The sequence below is a fragment of the Phyllostomus hastatus genome, unplaced genomic scaffold (genome assembly GCF_019186645.2).
Source record: "Phyllostomus hastatus isolate PE091 unplaced genomic scaffold, TTU_PhHast_1.1 phas_contig_17, whole genome shotgun sequence".
NCBI lineage: Eukaryota > Metazoa > Chordata > Mammalia > Chiroptera > Phyllostomidae > Phyllostomus > Phyllostomus hastatus.
The window spans coordinates 5,346,633-5,363,905 of record NW_025333664.1 but is presented as its reverse complement, the minus strand read 5'-3'; the positions used below and the strand labels follow the sequence as shown (position 1 = coordinate 5,363,905).

Here is a 17,273-nt window from a genome sequence, read left to right as displayed (position 1 = left end):
TGGAGAGAGACATACCCATGGGTTGCCCCCTGCATATGCATCCCGACCTGAACCCTAGGCGTGTGCACTGACCCGGAATGGGACCTGCGAGCATTTGGAGCAGGGGACGATGCTCCCACCAGCTGAGCAACCCAGCCAGGGCAGGTACTTGTGTTTTAAAGTAATAATAATGTTGTCAGGGTCTGGGTGTTTATCGGTGCCTGGAAGGCGATGCAGGGACCGGGTTTCTTCCTCCCGGGGGTGAGACAGGATGCATTCTGACCCTGTTCTGTCCCATCTCCCTCCTGTGGCCCTGGGTCACGGCCATCTCCCCACCCCATGACTGCAATGCCTCCCTCCCACCCCCCCAACAACCTGGCTGTTTGGGCTCTTGGCCCCTCGAATTCATTATTAACTCAGCAGAGCCCACCCTCCAAAGGCCCCTGATGGCCCCCGAAGCCAGGGTCCCCCTGTCTCACACGGCCTGGCCCTCGTCCGCATCTCCAGGCCGTGCGACACTCCCCCTGCACTCCATACTCTCCGGCCTCCGGCCTTTGAGTTTCTCAGACATTCCACAGGCTACTTCCAACCTCGAGACTTTTGGTCTGGAACATTCTTCCCCTCTGTCTTCCCATGGGTAATTTCTACACGTCCTTCAAGTCTTAAGTCTCACCTCTCCTGCCCTCACTGTCATCCCTGAGGCTGTCCCTGTCCCCTTTCCGTCTTAGCTATCACAACATTTTTACTTATCTGCTGGGTTATCTGCCCCTTTCTTCCTGCCCCCACTAGACCGGAAGCTCGACAAAGACAGGGGTTACATCGGCTTGGTGCACTGCTGTTCCTTCACTGTCTGGGACGGGGGCGCACAGCAGGCATTCAAGAAATAGGCACCATGTGACTACGTAATACATGAATGGATGCAAATACATTTTTTATAAATGGGATGGTGCTATCTGTGTCAGCTCATTTTTCCTACATATTTGTATTTCCTGCAAATAGCACAGACACCTTCCCATGGCAACACGGTTAGTTAGATCCACTTCACGGCCCCCACGGCGCGCCACTGGCCAGTTGTGACATTGCCGCCCAGTGTCCTCTTTGATTGGCACTTACGGCGCTTATGGTCTTATATCTAGGGTGTTATAAACAGTGTTTTCAATCAAGCATGCGTTTCTATATGTCTTCTGGGTAAATTTCCAGAAGTGATATTTCTATGTCAAGAAGTATGCAAAATTTATAACCCTATAAATATTTTCATGCAAAAAAGAAACTAAAGAGCAAGATTTCACTAGGAAGGTCCTCTAGGGATGACCTTGGATCTGCAAAGCTGTTTGGGTCATCGGTAGGGGTGGCAGGTGGCACGCGAAACACGTCCAGGGCAGGCAGTCGAGTTTCCCGGGGACTGTGGGCTTGACAGTGGGTTGCTTGCTGGGGTGGGGGGGGAGTGAGAGAGAGCTGACTCTCCAACTCCCCTCGAAATACAAATATGCCATTACATGTACCATATGACTCGGGCAGTGAGGATTGCAAGGGAGACTCCAAGGAAGACAAGGGAGCAGACTTCTTTAAGAAGCTGCGTGTGGGGACGTGGGGGGTGGCATCAGTTCTGGAAGGCCCCCTGGCCCCTAGGCTGCGTCAGCTGCTCTGAGCGGCTCCGGTCTCACAGCTCGTAGGCCACAGGGAGTGGCTGGACCTGCACCTCGGTCGCCCTGCTCCCAGACGGGACACTTCCTAAGGGAGGCAAGAGGCCGTGATTCTTCCCGGATCCCCAGGCTAAACACAAGGGCACATTTACTGAACTTCTTGGAAACAATATGGAAAACAGTAACGTCCACTGAAAAGGGAATGAATCAGTATCATGTCAGGTGATCTGCACAGATGAGGGTGGGTCCACACGGACCGGGTTCGGTTTGCACGGACCACGTTGGGTTTGCATGGACCAGGTCGGGGCTACATGGACCAGGTGGCCTGCAGGGAAAATCTGCCAGGATGGGACTCCTCTGAGCAAGGGAGAGGCGACCCTTAGAACTTCTTTACTGAGGAACGGAACTCTGACTCGAGGGGGCACAGCTCCACAGAACTCCAGGAACGGTCGACCCCCCCAGCTACCTCACTTGCCCTGGGGCACCTTCCCAGGCATCCGAGGAAGCCTGCAACCTCTGTTCCCTGGCCTCCCCGCGGCAGCAACGTCTTAGGCCTTGGACGGCAAATGTGGGCGGGGGCGGGGGCGCGGGGACCAGACAGGCTCGTTGCAAACAGGTGTTTTGTTTCCCTGGGGCTGTTTCTTAGTTAGAGTTTTATTTTTTTTTCAATTTGATACTGAGCTTGAACTTGATCCTTTTCTTGAAATACTATTTTTCTTTCCAGACTGCCTTTTACAAAAAGAACATAACACTTCCACTTCCAGGAAGGCAGAGAATACACACGTTTTTTCGCTCCGTCGCTAACTGCAGTGGAAAATTCCCAGCATTAGGTGGAAAACGGACGCAAAGGATCCCGAAAGTTGGGGAGGAGCAGGCGGGCCAGCTGGGGACCCAGGGAACAACCTGGTGGGAAATTCCCGGGTTTCCTTCTTGCCTCGTACATTCTAGACTTGGAGCTGAAGAGGCTGACGAGCTGAAAGTACCGACAGGCACGGACCAAAGAAAGAAATCTTCTCGAAAAGCCTGCTCTCGCTACCAAAGGGTCAGCCTGGCAACACAGAGTTTTAGACGATAACTGCTCTGCTTCACCATACACCAACTACGTGACTATACCATAACGTCAAGATTAAAACGTGTTTAAAAAGGTGTTACAGAGTAGTGCTGGAAGAGTAAGGATGAAGACCCCTTAAAAAGTCTGGAATAGGTAAATAAAGCAGCACGTGGTTCTGATATTAACACGTGAGATTTACCTGTGACCACGTGATGGAATATTTTGTAGCCACGAATTCATTCGAGAATGTATAACGCGAAGGAAAATGTCCATGGTAATAAGAAAAATGACCACCCTTAATATGTTGGGCTTAACGCTACGCTAGTTAAAAATATCTCATTTAATTCTTAGAACGATCCCACGAGGTATGTACTATATTTATCATTTCGTTTTTTACTCATGAATAAATTGATGTATGGGATGAATAAATCACTTGCCAATGGTCACAGAGTGGGGCTGGGATTTGATCCCAATCCCAAATGATTTCAGAGGCAAAAAGCTTTGTTAAAGCACCTACTGTGTGGTCTCCAATCACCTCCCTGCCTTCAGCTGTTTACTTAAATATTATCTTCTCACTCAGGGTTTTCCTAGTTTCATTCCCCTGGTCTCTATTCCTTTCCCCTGCGATGTACTTTCCCCATTTTTCACCATCCATATAGAACACGTTTTGCCCAAAGACATACAGGAACTGAGTGCATGATAAAGATGACACCTCGAATTATCAAAGGGAGGAAGGACTTTTTAATAAGTGACATAAGGACCACAGGGTGGCCCTCTGGAAAAAAAAATAACTTCTTGTCATCACTCGACCCTCTACCAGGATAAAAGCCAAAGGAATAAAAATACTAGAAGAAAACATGGACAAATATTTTATACTTTTGGATTGAGAAGGCTCTTGTCATTTGACTCAAAATCCAGAAGTTGCAGAAAGAAAGACCAAAAGTGAAAATGTCCAGATATTTGGAAACATTCCGTCTGGAGCCTGGGGTGAGAGACACCAACAGCCATTCAGATGAGGCTGATTGGAGGGTAAGTTAGTCCAGGCCCGAGGAAGGGCTGACGTTTTGGCGTTATTGACCAAAAACCGACAGAAAGAGTATATTCCTGGACCCCACAGTTAGATTCTTTGACCCAGCAGTTTCACTTCTAAGAGTTAATGCTAAGCCTCAATTCACACACACGAGAAATAACAAATGCACGAGGTTCTTCATCGGCAGTGAGAGCTCAGCAAACGTTCGGGAGCCGGCCAAATGCCCTCAGTAGGGTCCCGGTTAAGTAAGTGGCGGTACATCCATTCAAAGGAAAACTACTCGAGCGTTGCCAAATGGGGAAGCTGTTACAGCCACAGAAAGCAGAGCCCTCTCCAGACAGAAATAGAAAGCAGCAGTAACTGGAAAAAAAAAGGTACAGGACAGAACAGTGTATACGACATTACCTTTTGTGTAACAACAAAGAAAGAAGAACTCATGCTTGTATTTCCTTGTGTACGCCCAAAGAAACCATAGAAGGGTCCCTTTAAAAACACAAATAATAATGATCCATTGGGGTGACGTTGGTAGGCAAGTCTACCATTTTGTGATTTTTAAATTTTCATTAAAATGACAATAAAAACGAAACGTGGGTGACGAATTCCAAATTTTAAAAAACACCCCAAGGGCCAGACTAAACAGGATCCGGGGAAGTTCAAGCTCAAGGTCGCCATTCTGTGGCCCGGGCCTTAAACATCGGGTTGTGTGCACAATCTTTGTCCTTCACGGCGAATACTGTTTTGCTCCTCTCACCAGGCTTCCAGATCATTCTCAGCAAACAGAAATTTTCGACAGACACACGAACATTCTCTAGGAAATGTCTGGAAACTTCTTTTCAGAAAACAGGTGTTCCTGCTTTTCATCTGTGTGGACGAAGCCTATATATATATATTTTTTCCTTTCTGTTGGCTTCAAAGGGCCAACAGACAGGAACACTAGTTAAGTGATCACAATTTGTCATGTTGAAAAATAATGCCGCCTTATCCTAATTTGATTGTCTATAATAAAACCCATATGGAACTTCTGGCACCTTCTTTCAACTGGAAACTGTCAACTGGGCTTCAGCTTCCTCTGGGCAAAGGCTGCGCGGTCAAAGCGAAAGCTCAAGCTGAGGCAGGATGGTCAAGGCTAAAAGAGCCGTGTCTGGAATGATTTGTGTTCAACGTCTGCCCTGCCAGTTCCCCATGGACTGTGTACATCACTGGTTTCCTTTTGAATCTTTGTACCAGGCATCAGGGCCGAAGGTACTGTTTAACACGGGGAAATTTGTCTGGGAAACGTTAAATGGTACAATAACCTGTCACTCTACTCCTTCCCATCTGTTAGAAATTTGAGCCACATGCTGCCTGAAAGACGAGAAAAAGCTCCGTTTCCTCTCCCGCCTGGACGCCCCGGCAGCTCAGGGCGCACCGTGGGCTGGGCCACAGTGGTCTCCGGGCAGTCATTACGCCTTTACTTCTCTTCTTCTGAGAGCGCCGTCACCTGCACGCAGGCAGCCACTGTCGGACGCAGGAAGCAAAACGGCATTTGGTTCACTCTCGAAGGTGAAATGTACCCCCTCCAATCTGCCTCAGAAGGGAAGCAAATTAACAAAGAAGCAGGAACTCACTTCAAAGCCCAAGTCTCCTGAAAACACTTTGTGGGACTTCAAAACGTCCTAGGCAGATGGGTACTAACTAATTACCATTATTATTTTACTTGGCTTCGCGACAAAGTGGAAATTCACCTAAGGAGGGCCGATCACTGTAACTCAGTTTCTATTTTCATTCTCCTCACGATTCCTGCCCCATTCGCACCGGCTGATAAAAATGTATTCTCGCTTTTTAACCCTGGTAAACACGGGGAACAAACGCAAGTAGCACGACCCTAAGAACTAGCCAGGCAGGAGAGGGCTCCAGAAACTGCCCACCCACTGCGCAGCCTCTATTTCCTACCTCCTGCTGCGGGTGGCTGCGCCGGAGCTGTGCGCGTGTTTTTAAATGTCAGTGTTATTTCTGAATGAGGACTTGCCACGCGGGCTCTGGGTTGTGCAGTCTGGGAATTACCGTGAACACCCAAGAACCTCTCGTGGAAGCTGTTTGCAGCTGCCTATTGCCGTGTCTAAGGAATTCAGGACGCCTCAAGCCTCATAGCGCAGCCTAGTGGAGAAATCGGGGAATTACCTAAATTGTAGGGCTTTTTTTTTTTTTTTTTTTTTTAACTTAGCTAGGCAGTTTGCTATACTTTCTCCTTTTATAAAAAATAGAGAATATAGCCTGGCTGGCGTAGCTCAGTGGATTGAGTGCGGGCTGCAAACCAAAGTGTCGCAGGTTCGATTCCCAGCCAGGGTACATGCCTGCGTTGCAGGCCATGACCCCCAGCAACCGCACATTGATGTTTCTCTCTCTCTCTCTCTCTCTTTCTCCCTCCCTTCCCTCTCTAAAAATAAATAAATAAAATATTTTTAAAAAAGCACTCGCGTTTTAGGTCTTTACAATGGAGCCCTGCCCGAGGGTGATGGTTGAAACACGTTTCTGAGAGATCCTGGTAGATGATTAAGAATTATCCGAGATTTCAGAGGGCAATACAAACAACAGAAAGATACTGAGACATGGAACGTCGATTTTCGTTGTTTCTGGAATGTTTTCCCAGGAGGGGGGTTGAAGTGGCAGGTTCACAGACCTAAAAATGCTCCTCACCCATCGTCCCTCCTCTTGTTGGGAGAGGAGAGACAACGCTGTCCGTTTTATCTCCTTATGCTGATCGGATCGAGCTAGGCTGGATCAGTTATCCGGTAGGATGCTTTTTATTGCGCATCGTAAGATCAGCACCTGTTATAACTCTGTGGACACAACCTCAGGATACTGCAAACGTGTGTCTCAGCAGAAGTCCAACACGGCACCTTCAGGGTAGGGCCTCATGAATCCGTGCCATTGGCTGATGCGGAGACGCTATGCTTGTAAGATGAAACGAACAGTTGCTCGCCATCGTTGTAGAGGGTGGGAAAAAATCAGTCACAGAACACAATTTGTATTTGCATCCTGTAAACAAGGGTTTCCCATGTCCTCTTCCAGCAGCTCCTCCCTTTGGTAGTAGGTGAATTTGTCAGCTTGACTTCCCATGGGAAGTAAAACATGGATAGAGAAGCAATAAGATACTTTTCTTTCTTTCTTTCTCTCTTTCCTTCTCTCTTTCTTCTTTCTTTCTTTCTTTCTTTCTTCCTTTCTCTTTCTTTTCTTTCTTTCTTTCTTCCCTTCTTTCCTTCTTTTTTTCTCTTTCTCTCTCCCTCCCTCCCTCCTTCCTTCCTTCCTCCCTCCCTTCTTTCCTTCTCCTCCCCTCCTTCCTTCCTTCCTCTCTCTTTCTTTCTTTCTTCCCTTCTTTCCTTCTTTTTTTCTTTCTCTTTCTCTCTGTCTCCCTCCTTCCTTCCTTCCTCCCTTCTTTCCTTTTCCTTCCTTCCTTCCTTCCTTCCTTCCTTCCTTCCTTCCTTCCTTCCTTCCTTTCTTTCGCTGTCACTACTTTGGGGACATTCCTAAGGACACATGAGTCCTCACACTCTCATGTGATATGGAACGGGAACACACGCACTTGCCATGGGCACCGAGCGGGTGGGGTGTGACCCCAGGGTGGTCACACCAGGCAGTGGGGATTTGTGGAAGTTTCGCTTGTCCCCACAGTCTGTTCTGACATGTCCTGATAATGGCGTTTCACATTTATTAGAGGAAAAATAGCCAACGTTAAAAAAACAAGACTTCAAAACACAAACCTAATAACCCATAGCCTAGAAGCTGTTTGCCATCTGTTTAACAAACACTTCCCAGTCATGGGGAAACTGTTTTGAGTGTTGGCAGAATTAAGTGGCAGACTTTCTAAGAATGGTTTGGCATTGCGCAGAAAAGGAGGGAAAAATCGCATCCCTTTTCCCCAATTTTCAGATTAAACCAAACTCCTCTCTGACCCTACCCCCTACCTGATTTTAATGATCAGTTTCCTCTCTACGTTCTATCTCAAAACTCTGTTTATTTCATTCATAGCCCCTTTTCTGCCCTGGGAACATGTGTTTGCTTACTAATTTTCTTGTTTCTTGTTTATAGAATGAAAATTCCCAGGAGCTATGTTGTTCCATCACCCCAGAACCTAACACCATTTCTGGCACAAAGGAAGTGCTCAGATGTTTGTTGAATGAATAGATAAAAGTACTCATGTCTCTTATTTATTGTTCAACACCTGCCAACAGGTGGACTCTCAGGCTGCATTTACAGTTTAGGAACCTGCAGTAGCTCCAAATGGTGAAGTAAATATTTTAATTTGCCCTCCACTCTACCCCCCAAATACCAACAATGCAACTGTGCCAGCGAGGGACACCTCACATGGCTGCCCCCCTCCTCTGGGGATCCATGCAGGGGTGGGGACACGGGTGACCTGGAGAGCAAATGCTGCCTCATGTCCTGTCTAGGAATATAGGACAAAACGTCCTGTTTTTCAGAAATGTCTGAACTACAGAATTGAACTGAGATCTCTCATTTTAAAATGCTGTCCACTTTGTCCATTTAAAAATATTCTCTGTTACTTAAAACACGATTTAACACAGTGCGTGGGTCAGCGAGAACCTGCCCGTGGTTTGCCGCACCCTCCAAGAGGCCAGTTTCCAGCTCCGGTCTAACGCCTAACTAACTCCGCGAGTCTCGGCCGAGCGGTCCCTTGGGGGACAGGCCCAGCTGAAGGACGACTAACAGTTACAGGGACGGCGAAGTCCGAGGAGCGCCCAGCGGCATGCAGCGAAGCAGGCAGGCTCGCTGCAGGACTCCTCGGGGCCTTCCGTGGACGGGTGGCCGTGGCGGGTCCTCAGGGGAGAGTATAAAGCAAGCAGTCATCCCCAGAGCTCTCGGGTGGCGGAGCCCTACTTCTAGGTTGATCTCAGCGGGCTGATGCTTCACAGGACATCAGTGGGGGCCATGCCAGCTTCCGAGATTTCAAACATATATTAGATGTCTCAAAGGCTGAAAGCGCGTGCTCTCGGGGACCTTGTAGGCCCAGTGGCTGAGCATGCGGGCTTTGTAGGCCGTGTGATTTTACGCAAGCTCCTTCCCCGCTCTGCGGGAGAGTAACCGCTCAATACGTGAGGGCTGTTATTCTGGTCCTGGAAGGAGGGGGGTCAGAGAGTGAAGGGACAGGGAACGCAAAATTCACTTTGCAAACGCATTGCGATGCACACTTCGCTTGATATTTCAACCTTGGTGAACACCCTAACAGGTTCAAGTCTGGATTAAAAATGTCAGAAAAAAAAAGGCACAGACATATGATTTCACATCGTTTATCTAAGTGATAGCATCTGTGTCAGACATATATCTGAAATCATTTCCTACTCAACTTGTGGAGGCAGAGCTGATAATGAGACGGCAATAATGTAGTCTAGTATCCTTTGGAAAGTCACACTATGATATGTGTCATTTTTACTCTCGTCAGGTCTGGCTAAGAAATGTTACTGCATGGCAGTGTGTGTGAGGCGGGAGGAGGAGGGGCGCCCAGGTGCATAAGAAACAGTCAGATCCCCCACGATCACTGTCTCTGTATTTGCAAAAAGTGATTATGGTAGCATGGAGTTGTTCAGACTTCAGATTGTAACTCCGTGGACTGGAAAATAATTCAGTGGGTCAAAACTAGCATGGAACAAGACAGAACAGAAAAGAGAAAATGCCAGTCAGTGCTATGTGCTGTAAAGATACTGTTATTTTGTGAATTCTTTGTGTCATGTATGTACAGTATATATGGTCCAGATATAAAATGTATTTTGATCATAGTCAAGTTAAAAAGTTAGTGCAATAACCTGGCTGGCATAGCTCAGTGGATTGAGCGCGGGCTGCAAACCAAAGTATCGCAGGTTCGATTCCCAGCCAGGGCACATGCCTGGGTTGCAGGCCATGGCCCCCAGCAACTGCACATTGATGCTTCTCTCTTTCTCTCTCTCTCCCTCCCTTCCCTCTCTAAAAATAAATAAATAAATCTTTAAAAAGTTAGTGCAATAAGTGTACTTAAATAAATTATACTGTAACAGCCTTTACTAGTTTCATCCACTTAATGATTTCCTGATATAAAGTTGGGTGGGAAAAAATGTATCTGATTCCTATCCGTGGCTTATCATCTTTGCTGGCAAAACCTGCTTTCTGCTGAAGGAATTTTCCAAACCTCCCTTCTACCTAAACAAACATAGACTTCTGACTCAGTGCTGCCCCTGGGTAAATCTTAGGAAACCCTATTCATTTGATAGGACATTGCGACAATGTACAGTACTTTCGACCATGACAGCCATCTGAAAACCACAAGGACCAGCCCTGTGAACCAACCAGTCCTTGGGGGACACTGGGGAAAAAAACAGGGCATGTGGGGCTGCCAAGGCACTGAACCCAGCTCAATGGCCCTACTCCAGAATTCTTATCATGTGACAGAAACAGCCATTCTCCTCGTGAACTAAGCCACTATTGACTGGGTGTTCTTTTTTTTTTTTTACTTGTAGCCAAAAGCACCATAAATGATATACTACTCAAACACCATCATGCTGGAAGACCACTGGTCTATTTCATAATTCTTTCTTTCTAAGTTTCTGACAATTTAGGAATGATGCTCTTTTATTTAGTGTCACTACTGACCAACCCTACCACACTCCACCCTTACGACGGCCCCTTGGGTAGGTGGTATCTCCTTTTTGTGGACAGAAACACAAGCCTTTGAAATGACTGAGTGTCACAGGGTTTGGTGGCTGAGGGATTTTGATTCTGGTTCTGCCAGTGATTTAGCTGTGTGGCCTTGGACAAGTAGCTTAACTTCTCTGAGCCCCAGTCCCTCACCTCTTAAATGGCAATAAATATATCTACCTTGTTGTAAACATTTCCTGGCAAATGTTTCTTAGTGCTGCATTCACATGACGCATAAAAATGATACTCTTAGAGCTGACGACTTTGCTTACTCTATAACTTGTATAATTTTGAAGATGCATTTCCCCTCCATACTGACAAAGTCTTTTGGGCGCACAGTTCTCTTTAGCTGTTCAAACGGCACACCCTTGTGGCCCTAAAATAAACAGGACAAAATAAAAAACACATCATAATTCACTTGGTCCTCTAATGTTGGAACTAGATAATCCTTTTTTTCATTATTTTAAATTTGAGATTAACTAGCTATTTCTGATTTTCTACTTACTAACATTTTTGAATTGCACATCCACAAATTAACAGTATTTCGTTTTGCATACTTGCAACCTTATTGCGTGTTGTTGGGAACTGCCCTGCCTGGTTGCAGAGGTTGTAACCCCCTGAGGCTAAGGCTGAGTGAGAGACCTTGGAACCGTAAGCCACTAAGGAGACAAAGCTTATCTTCTGGGCAGGAGCACTGCCTCTGCCCTTTTTAACTTCACCCCCCTTGGTCCCGGGTGGATGACTGGTTAGCCAATGATGGGTAAGATTCCTCAAGGGAGGGCTGACCTAAGCCAGGCATGGTCTTCAAGGGGCCCTCAGCAAAGGACTTGGGGGGCTATAGAAAAAGGGGGTGATGGACCCTCACCCCTCTGCTTTGAAATAGCCTGAGTCCTCATTCTGTCTGCAGGAAGTCTCCTAATCTCTTGGCTGCCTTACTTCCCCTGCCCGACTAAAGCCTGAAACAATGCAGGAGGGTGGTGCAGCCCTGGGCAGGAACAAGACAGTCTCCTGGGGTGATCAGGCCTAAGAAAGAATGCATAAGTTCCTGTGGAAACTGCTTTTCTAAGAATGCCCTCGATTTTCTGATAAGGGTCCAAGCATGAAATGAGTTGGCTTCCCAAAGTTTTGTAGCCCTTGAGCTAACTGACCCTGACTCAGAATAAGCCCTCATAATTCTTTGAATGTTATCTATTGTTTGATCCTTACTGCCTGACGATGACTGATGAGTTTACCTGTATTCCTGTGCAAATAGAACCCAATAAAAGCCCAATGAGGAACAGGCTCACGGCCCTTCTCTTCTGAGAGATTGGCCACCTCTCCTCCCCAAGGAGGTGCAATCATGTCTTGGTAGACTTATTCTCATCTGTGGCAAACGGGGAGGGCGGCGGGGGGGGGGGTGTTCTGTGGGCTGAGCACCCCCATAGCATGCCGTTCAAACAGTTGGTAAAAACACAATGTCGGCGTGGTAAGAATGGAGCTGGACGATTCTTTCTTAGCTGTGAAACTTGGAATGAGTTGGTTATGCTGAGGCTGTGATTTCTTTATCTCCAAAATGCTAAAGATACAGAAATCCCCTTGTACGGAGATTTCCCCTTTGATGTTCCAAGGAGATGATTCCTTCCATGGGATTTTATCACAGAATTTGACTTAAGGCATAGCATACAAACAATAGCAGAGGGGTTCATGTCGTCAGAGACCACCAGGGGTGGGACATTTGGTCAGCTTCATGAACTTGGCACTTGCGGATGAAGTACAGGTTTGATAAACGGAGAGAGGAGGAAACACAGGTGGAGAGTCCTGGAGAGCAGCAGGCACTGGCCGGGGCTGGGTGCTGGCCATGCTGACTGCAGGAATGGAAGGGGATAGTGGAAAATGCACCTGGAAAAATAGAGGGGAGAGTGTAGAGGCCCATAAACGTAAGACTAAGAAACCAGGTCTTATGGGTATAGGCACTTAAAGTCTATTTTTTTCTAAAATAATTTTACAACTCCTGCACTTTTTAAAACCCAACTTAGGACTTGCGTCTTTGGTTATGTGCAATAGCTTTCAAATTAGATTCAGTGATGCCCCGTCTGTGACTTTTGGTTGAGGACCATGGGAAGGAAGAATCATGAGACTAAAATGTGGAGTAACGGACGGGGAGAAGAACCAGTACACTAATGAAGAACTAATATAGTAATACTAATAAAGGAAATACTAAATTCCCTTTCTCTCAAAATGTAGCATCTTTGTGTTAAGTACTTTACTTGGCTTATTTTTTTTATTTTTTAAAGATTTTATTTATTTATTTTCAGAGAGGGAAGGGAGGGAGATAGAGAGAGAGAGAAACATCAGTGTGTGGTTGCTGGGGGCAGTGGCCTGCAACGCAGGCATATACCCTGACTGGGAATTGAACCTGTGACACTTTGGTTTGCAGCCCATGCTCAATCCACTGAGCTACGCCAGTAAGGGCTCTACTTGGCCTATTTATTCAACAAGTGTGAATAATGGGAGAATGTGCTGGATCCTCTTATCATCCCCACTTTACAGGTGAGAAAAGGAAGCTCAGAGAGGTTAAGTAACTTGCCCAAGGCCACACAGCCAGCAGGCGACCGAGGCAGAGTGGAAACCTAGGCTCCTTGACTGCATTGCTTCCGTTTTCATTGACTGCTCTATCAAAGGTCTTGGTTCTTTAATTCCAAGACTGAGAAGCAGTGGCAGGTCGGAGCTGCCTTTCCATGAGACGAGGAAGGCTGTGCATTAAGTGCGTAGGCGCTTGGTGGTGGTGGTTTTGGACACGAGTTTGCCACGCTCAGGGGGCGTTCACGTGGAGATGATGAGACCCAGGAGGACAGCTGGAAGCGGCAGCCGGACATTTAAGTCTGGGCTTCGGGGGTAGGTCTAGGCTGGAGATATGAATTTAGGAGTTGTCAGCAGATACTTAGATTTAAACCCGTGGGCCTTGAGGGGGTTTCCAAGCGAGGAAGAAAGGGTGGTTAGAGAAGAGGGCTCAGAGCTGAGCTGTGGGGAGGGCCAGGCAGGGGTGTGCGACCTGTTGGCATCTCCGTGCCCCGCTGGAAGAAGAAGGGTTGTCTTGGGCCACACGTTAAACACACTGCAACACGTACTCACACACACACACACACACAAATCTCATAATGTTTCAAGTAAATTTATGATTTTGAGTTGGGCCGCATCCACAGCCACCCTGAGCTGCGTGCAGCCCGCGGGACACAGGCTGCACGCCCCTGATTTAGAGGGTCAGACCCGGCGAAGGAGATACGGGAAGAGCACCCAGGCAGGTGGGAGCACCTGGACACCAAGTGAGGGGGATGTTTCGAGAAGGAGGCCACCCCCCACCACCGCTGTGTCAGATGCAACCAGCAAGTCCAGAAGGGTAAGGACGAAGGCGTATCTACCTCGGCAACCGCAATGAGGGGTGGGGGAGGTGCAACATGGCGGCGACTTTGACAAGAACTATTTTTTTTTTTTGGTCGGGGACAAAAGCCTGAAAGCAGTGTGTTCAAGACAGAAAATTAGAGGAGGAAGCAAAATCACTGAGCACTTTTCTTCATACGGGTAGTCGGAGCGAGTTTGCGGATCCGTGTGCTTATTGCAATCTTCCTGCAGGAAATCACGCCTCTTCCTAACCTGGGTGATCTTTGAAGGACTAGGGTGATCATTTATCTCCCAAATGCCTTGCATGAGGCTGGTGTTTACATAACAACTGCAGAGTTTAATTAAACGTTGAAAAGAAAGGCAATGTTCCTGCTTCAGTCTCACCAATCGGGGCTTGGCAACACTTGAGACGCCTCCTCCTGCCCCCAGCACAGAGACACTTCTGGAAGCTGGGCTGACAACAGGAATTGAGTGTGTGTGTGTTTCACCAGGAAAGGTCACAGTTTTTCATTTGTGTGTGTGTGTGTGATGAATCGTCAATGAGCACCTCATCGCTCTGGTTCAGTTGTTGAGAGGAGAGAAAAATGAAAATCTTCTCCTCGCCAGCGCGTCGGCCCGCGTGAATCACGGCGCAGTGAAACCTTTCAGGCATATCATTTATCTTTTCTCTGGCCCACGTCGTAAATGCTTCATTTGTTCATGAATTCTGGCCTTGTTTTAATTACGCTATGCCCTGAATGTGGTTTTCTGTGGCACAAAACTCAGACTGTCGTTCTGAAAACACAGAAGATTTGTGTGCACCCCCCTGCAGGCTCCCCCCGCCCCGCCCCGCAGAATGAAACGGTGGCATCTTTTTCCCAGTTCACAGCTCTGGGGGGTTGTGGTTGGAGCTCCGATCCAGCAAGGGGCTGGGGGCATGGCTTGTGTGGGTGGGTGGGTGGGTGGGGGACAGCTGACACGGCTCAGCCGGGGGCATCATTTACTCCCAGGACTCTGAATCAATACACTGATGGCCATTTAGGCTACTCCCACCAAGGAGGCCATTGATTGAGGAGTTTTATTCTTGTTTCTTTCTCAGGGCTGGACTCTCTCATTACACTTAGAGAACAATCGATTTTTTTGTTGTTGCTTGCTCCAGATACACAACAGTGCAGCCAGAAATCAGATGAGAAAGCTTAACAGTCAGAAGGCTAGGGTTTTGTGTGTGTGTGTGTGTGTGTGAGAGAAAGATCTTTGCAGACATATGTATTTGCATATCCACATGTTCATAGACCGAAGGAAAAAAATGAATGGCTATTTCATAACGTGTCTACGTTTTCTATGCAGAGTACAGAGTGGGCACTCAGTATTTCGAATCCCAATGAGACTACCAACAAAGAGTGGAAATTGCTCGTGTAACAAAGACAGATGCAAATGTTGTTAGTGACTGTCAGGGGGCTAACCCGCTCACAAAGGAAGACAAGGGACAATTTCGGGGTCTTCTCGGAGGTTCCTGGAACTCGAACACATCGCTTGTGGGCTTGGCTCTATGGGGTACTGGCCCTGCTCCCAACGGAAGCTCCTATTTTTCTGACCCCATTCTCCTTTTGAGGCTCCTGCCACTCAAATTGAGGTGCTCCCCCTCAGAGTCTTCAGTTTAAACAGGGAAAGCCGAGTTGATAAAGCACAACTTGAAAACATCTTTGCGCTTTTCTGAACGTGGGAATGGATTGAGCACTTGGGGGCTTTATGGTGAAATTACTCGCATGCGAGGCTTGGTTATTACTTGCTAGCATCATTTAATTCATTAAGAGGGAGGTTTGGATGAGTCACGAGACACCTGTCCGGAGCTGGGTCTCCCCACAAATAACTGAATCTTTCCCTAAGTCAGGCCCTGGGTTGACTCCGGGTGCCCATATGCAAAACGTGACAATTCGCCGGGTCTCAACCTCGGCATGGCCTTGGGAGCTCATGGCCCATAATGCGAACTCGGTCCGAGTCTCCCCACTCGGAGTCAAGTAGTCCCTAGTTTCTCAGATGTTTGTGAATATTGATAACCAGGTTATAGCCCCCAAACAAGGAGCTTTCTGCCTCGGGTTTACACCATGATGGAATGTTCCCTGGACCAGTGAGCCGACCTCTCCGCTGTCTGGGCAGCCTCTCCAGCACATGCCTCACCCCCCGCCCCTCCGCCAGTAGAGCACATGGCACCTTGCATAATAATTGTGGGTTTTTAAAATTCCTCTTCCCTGCTGGACTGCACACTCACTGAGGACAAGGGCACTCTGTCCTGTCCTGGCTTCACCCGTGTGTGGCTGTGCCACACTTTTTTTTTAAAATCCCAACATCCTCACCTGGGGATATGTTTATTGATTTTAAAGACAGAGGAAGGGAGAGAGAGAGAAACGCTGATTGGTTGCTTCCTATACACGCCCCTACTGGGAATCGAACCTGCAACCTAGGTGTGTGCCCTGACCAGGAATCGAACCCACAACCTCTTGGTGTACGGGATGATGCTCCAACCTACTGAGCCACACCAGCCAGGGCTCAGCAAAGATCTGATGCTTGAATGCATTGAAAAACTTACTTTGAACTACATAGAAAGCAATTCAGTTGGCTCCTGAGTTGGTGCCTTTGGGGAAGTGGCCCCTGGAAGGGCAATTTCTTAAAATTTTGAAGGGAAATTTGAATACTGAATTTCCTGGAGTCACATTTTACAAGAACAGCAAGAATGGCTGATGGTAACAACCTCAATACAGGAGCCTAATGATCTTTTCCCAGGGGTAACCGTTCAGGATTTTGAGCTGGTGTCTGACACACACCATATAATTCTTGACACCACCCTAGACGCACGGAAACCACAGAGTAACGTGACGATCGTCTTCCTTAAGAAAGAAAAACCACACCCTGGCTGGCGTAGCTCAGTGGATTGAGCGCGGGCTGTGAACCAAAGTGTTGCAGGTTCGATTCCCAGTCAGGGCACATGCCTGGGTTGCAGGCCATGACCCCCAGCAACTGCACATTGATATTTCTCTCTCTCTCTCTTTCTCCCTCCCTTCCCTCTCTAAAAAATAAATAAATAAAATCTTTAAAAAAAAAGAAAGAAAAACCTGTGCACGGCCTCTAGCACAGAGCCTGCGTGCTGTAAGTGCTCAGTGACGGACAGCCGGCATTCCGTTAGCAGTTAGCTGTTATTAAGACAAACACATTAGTAATCAGGACACACGGCCACGTCATAAAAAAACTCAGTCCATCTAATTTTTTCCTGGCTCTGACCTCGACTAGAGGCACTCGATTCTATCCCAAGGTTTGGGAGAAAAAAATAAAACTGTTACTTAAAAGTCCGTTAACTGAGGAAACGAGTGCCTTTAAACACCGCGTATTAATTTTTATTTCCTTCTTCACTCAAGGGGCTCCCTTCTTGGCCCCGAACACAAACAAATCTTTTCATGGTTAAAAGCAAGCACTCTTTTTTTTTCAGATCAGAAGAACTTGCCTTTCTTTGTACAGGCGGAGAGAGTGTCAAGAAAAAACACAACCGAACCTG

The 17,273-nt window shown here is 47.4% G+C and overlaps 1 protein-coding gene across 7 annotated transcripts in view; it reads right to left on the bottom strand.

The window, feature by feature from the left end:
• BCAS1 (brain enriched myelin associated protein 1) overlaps window positions 1-17,273 on the bottom strand; it is a 78,624-nt gene that overhangs the window by 36,222 nt on the left and 25,129 nt on the right. The gene's annotated exons all lie outside the window — the stretch shown is intronic.